Genomic DNA, 5,423 nt, shown 5'->3' with positions numbered 1-5,423 from the left:
AGACGGTATGACTCACGTGTCTCCATCATGTATCTAAGGCGGGAAAATCCCGAAAAAATGGATTTTTTGGTCTAAATATCCCCTTTTCAACTTTTAGCCCCTCTGGGGCCCTCTGTTTTAACGCAGAGATCTAAAAAAATCTGATAAATACTACTCGCTGGACTGAATAGTGTGGTATGTTAGCGTAAGTATCCTCCATTTCCGGTTACCAGCATGAAAGTTCGCCATTTTGTTACATGTCCAATCAAGGTTTGAAAATTACCGGGAGACAGTTCGTAGAATCATTATGGTCGACACTGGACGCCATATTGGAAAATGGCTAACTTGTAGCAACTTAATCTAAATATTTACATGAAAGCTTTAGAAAACGCTTTTCTTCTTCTCCAGTCTGCTGCCAAACAGAATAAGAAACAGTTAATAGCAAAAATGTTCCGATTTTAGTCATTTAACCCTTTGGGGACCGATGGATCAGATTTGTACCACAGCGTCGACCTCTGGAATTTGCCTTATATGTCTCTAGTTAAGCTTTTTCACACCGGGCTTTTTGCATTTATTCAAGCGTGGAAGCATCAAAGAATGCGTTTCATGGGCATTTTCCAGTCACGCGTGCGATGCCTACGGGTGGTGACGTCACGAACATTGAAGAATAAAAAATTGGATAAATTTTAGAGCTTTTTGGCAATTTTTTTGACACGTCCCTATTTATTCTAGGATCATGATTCGTACGTCGTTATGCTCGTAATGAAACACTGTTTCCAACTGTTTTATTATAATTTCCCTATTGTGTATCAGAAGCGAGAAAATCGCGTTCAAATTGAAAAAAAAGAAATTTTTTCAGGAAAAGTTCCATTTTTAGGGATTTCCCGCCCCCCCCTCAGGGACACGATAGGGACATGTGAGTGGTTAGAGGCATTTGAAAGCTACCCTAATTTGACACGAAATCGTTTGCGAATTATGATCCTCGGATAGATAGGGACGTGTCAGGGAGTTTTTGTTTTTCCCTTAAAGTAGTAAGGGTTATGCTTTCCACGTGGGGGAATTTTCTTTACCGTCCGTAGTTTTCAAGATATGAGATTGATATTTTCCACAGATATTACATACACCATGTAGTATGTTTTAGGCGATTTTAAGATCCAAGCGTTAACACAGGGGGGAGAGGGACCCAAACTTGTAAAAGAGTGATTTTTTTCTGACAAAATTTCCCTTTGGAAGTAATTTTCCGTCCATAGGCACACGGTATCCACATGCGAGTGGTACCACTCGAAAGGTTGATTCACTCCAAAGACAACAAGGTACGATTCATGTTCTTGCAAAGAATAGTCTTTATGCTGAAGCTCATAAAAAACAATTGACTGACAATGTATTATTGAGAGAAAATTGGTAAATCGGCAAGAGCATCTACACTAATTTTGGGGGCACAATTTTTCATACCTCATTCCATTCACTATAAAGCAAAGTTTTTTTTGGTACCAGTTGCATGTTCGTGTCATGTACCACTTGCATGTTCGAGGGGAGATATTGGTGCCAATTTTTTTTTTTTTTTTTTGTGATTTCCGTTTTTCCCACTCTGGGCGGGAATTTTACGCCTTAGGTACAAAATAAGGAAATTTGACTAGTACAGTTGAAAACGCAGCTTCATTACAAAAACACCTAGATATGAACCATGATCCTACGATAAATAGTCTCGTTGCAATAGCTGCTTGACTGAAACTCTAAAATTTACCTAAAAAGGCAAGGTCCCATAAGGGTTAACTGCATGAATGGCCTCCCCGGTCACCCGACCTCACCGTGAGTTTTTATTGTAGAGGTGTTGTATATCAAGTACAAACTAATACAGTTTATAATTCTACAACTTTTATACGTTTGATACAATGTTACATATCTACATAACTCATATTCATTTCACATTTTAAAAAAAGTTCAGCTGCTGTGTTCATAGTGATATCACTATGAGCATTGTTCTTCACATTCGCAAAGCAACGTACAGACGAGGTCGTTCTTAATACAAGTACATTTCCCAAGTACAGCGCAAATTTGCAACGGCATGTCACTAGTTGTCGACTGTTATCAGACATACTCCTCAACGTAGTTCACACAGGTTGGTAACCGAGTCCGTCATTTGTTTTCTTCCAACCCCAGTTCAGGGGTTCAACATAATGCACATCTTTTTCGAGGCACTGTCGTCAGATCTTGCACTGAATGGTTGTTCTTCTTGTATGGAGATTCAATGCGTCTTTGGTTGGAGATATTCTGTCTATTGTGCGATTTTTCTTGCTGAATAGAATACGTATGGTTTCGTAGAGTTCCTCGCAAGTAATTACTTGATATGTTGTACATGAGCGTCACAAATCGCTGGATTAGCATGCGAGATTGGTAGCTTACAACATCGTGAGAATGAACGACTGACAGTTCCCGGAAATCTGTATCCACTTCTCTAAACGCCATCCACGTATTCCATGCACTTGTCTTGCCAACGCCAAGGAAGGCTGACACTGTGTCACAGCCCGTAAAACTGTGAAAGAAACTACAACAGACAGCAAATCTATCGTTCCAGAAGGTAAATTCGTGCACATGGTGTGTATAGGAATGAAACGTCGCTTTTTTTGCAGAACCAAAATCAATCCATAGTTTCTCCAGAGTGGGTGACAGATGCAGAAACGCAAAGAGAGCGATAACAACATCAGAGTCAACTGTACTTTTGTGTCCCTTCTCTGCGGCATGACGGACGTGCAGAAGGTTCTTCCATCAGCTTCTATGTGAGATGAGGGAGAAATACCAGTAATATCTAAGTCTAAGGAAGAGGATAAGACTTCATTTCCTCTTGTGCAGAATATTTCTCTTTCTGAAATATCAGCTACAGTTATTATTTCGGCGAGGTAATGAAATAACCTTTCCTTGTTGTTATTGTTTGCAAGGAACTTCTGGAAATTGTTTGGAAACGGTCCCGTTGACTTGACAACAAAGCGGTCGCCCTGCCCACGCTTCTGACGCGTCTGTGTTTTCAAGCTCTTTTCAATGTAGCGGTCAAAGACCACGTTTAGTGTCTCGAATGCGGCATATTCTGCAAATGTTTTTGCTGCTCCTGGTTGCAGTTGGTGTACCAGCATCGCTCCATCGACGACAAGACAAGAGGAATGGGGGATGATAGTACTTGTACACACATCAAAATTTTCAAAACGTTTCAAAATATCTGATTTAGAGGTAGGAAGTCTGAGATCTCCAAATTCAGATATTGATGGAGGTTAAATTGTGTTCTCATGAGAAAAGAATTCTCTGGTATCGCTCTCCCTTTCCTGGCATGCTATGAACATCTTGCAGAACAGGTTAGAATCTTTGTGTGCACTAGCAAGTTTCATCTTATCTTTGCAACGAACTTTCAACAAGCTACAGTTGAAAAGCTGCATATTAACTTTCTTTATAGCATCGTGTATGGACTGCTTGCTTGTCATTAGACGCTTATAAACGAAGTCCTCATACATTTTGGCTCCTGTGGTAGCTGCGATGCGAACAGACTGGCACTAATCTTCTGGCGCTGTACGTCTGGTGAACCCAACTGTAGACAGATGCTCTTCTTCAAAAGGATTACCAGTATCACGAAATACATCAATCAGGTTCTTCACATGTGTCCTGTACTTGCTTTGGAATGCATTCGTGTCCTCGTGGTGTGATCTCGATACGTGCAACTCAGCAGAGTAGCTGTCTTCATACTCAGCCAGTAAACGAGCGATTTCGGGACAACTATTTTCTTCAAAAGAGTAAATGGGTTATTGGCAGCTCCCCATAGAGAACCACTTTCTTTTATCAGTTTGTTGTTCTGTTCGTGAAGGTGGTCGTCTGACATACGTGAAAAGTGCCGGTAAGATTTCCTACTGGTGAAATGCCCCTTAGAGAATTCCTTAAATACATCAGGATGACGAACTGCAAGTTGCTTCAGAGTATGAAGAAAGACTGGTAACCATCGCCCGTAGTGTACGTGTTCCAAAGCTAAGTACCAAGGACACATGGACTGGAGTACTTCTATTAATATATAAAGCATGAAATTACCATTACGCACACTTTTCACAAACAGTAACAACAGTGCTGTAACAACAGTAACAACAGATATTAACTGTAATATCTGCTCTTGCAAGCCTACCGTGAAAACTTAAGGGGCGGCAGTAGAAATTTAGGGGGTGGTCCCCATGAACCCCGTGGATACGGGCCTGTCGTGAGTCCCCTTCCCAGAGATGTTGACTTGATATATAGGTCAAGTAACACAATAGTCTTATTTTTGGTGTACACAAAATAACTGCCCTCCAGAATACCTGTGCCCTTTCACTAGCCCCCCTCAAGAAATTAAAGCTATTGCCGTTATTGTCTAGCAGTTCACAGTCTTCTATACTTGTTTTGCCTGTGAATTTGAGCCCTAAGACGGTGTAAATCGGACAAAATTTGGGGAACTTGTGAAAAGTAGGCCATTTTTCAAGATGGCGCCCAGAGTCACACAAAACATATTGAGAAGCTGTCTCCCGGCTTTTTTCTCATTTACATGTGACGTTAAACGCACTGACCAAATTTCGTGCTGGTAACCGGAAATGCACGATCCATACAAATTATTGCACTTACAGACCGCACTAGAATGTTTGTGCACAATTTCAATCTTCTAGGTGCAAAAATAAGCCCGCCAAAAAATAATGAACATCGGCTTAATAAAAGAAAATATATATTTTAGAATTATGACGTAATCACCTCCTATGTTTCGACGCAGGAAGGTGTGAAACCATACGTAAGGTCTTCTACAATGTCTCTGGACTTGAAAAACAAAAAAAACCCGGACGAAAAAGCTCAAATAGGAGAGTTATAACGCAATGTACCATGAAACACCCGTATGGTACAAATTGTACCATTGGGTCCCCAAAGGGTTAAGTATTGGGGTCCAAAAGTGTCCTTTCCCCCCAAAGTCGGCGCCTATATCAACTAGTATGTACTTGATATGTTTTTCAGCGTTTTCGAAAATCCCATACAACAGTGGCGTATTTAGGAGGGCTTCCAGGCTTAAGCCCCCCGAAATCTTACTTACTATAGTAAAGTATATGAAATATCTTGCAGAATTTTCACATTTTAAGGCAAATCCTCCCCCCCCCCCCGAAAGTTAGCAAAGCCCTCTCCGAAACAAAATCGTAAATAACCGCCTTATGCAGTCTTTTGACGTATGATTAGTATCATACTAAACGCCTGACTACCTGCAGGAAACATATGTTAGTCGAACTCTTTAGTATGGCACTAATCGCGTATCATTAGAACTCTGCATAAGGCCAAAAGTGTCAAATTCTGCACATAAACTCTTAACTAAAAAGAAGGGAATTCGTCAGAGATTTCCTTCCACCGAGATTTCCTTCAATCTTTATTTGTTATATCTTCTTGTATTTGGCAGTATTGATGAT

This window comes from Thermobia domestica, chromosome 16 (assembly GCF_964235325.1).
Source record: "Thermobia domestica chromosome 16, izTheDome1.hap1.1, whole genome shotgun sequence".
Lineage (NCBI taxonomy): Eukaryota > Metazoa > Arthropoda > Insecta > Zygentoma > Lepismatidae > Thermobia > Thermobia domestica.
Note: the sequence above shows the minus strand (reverse complement) of the source record.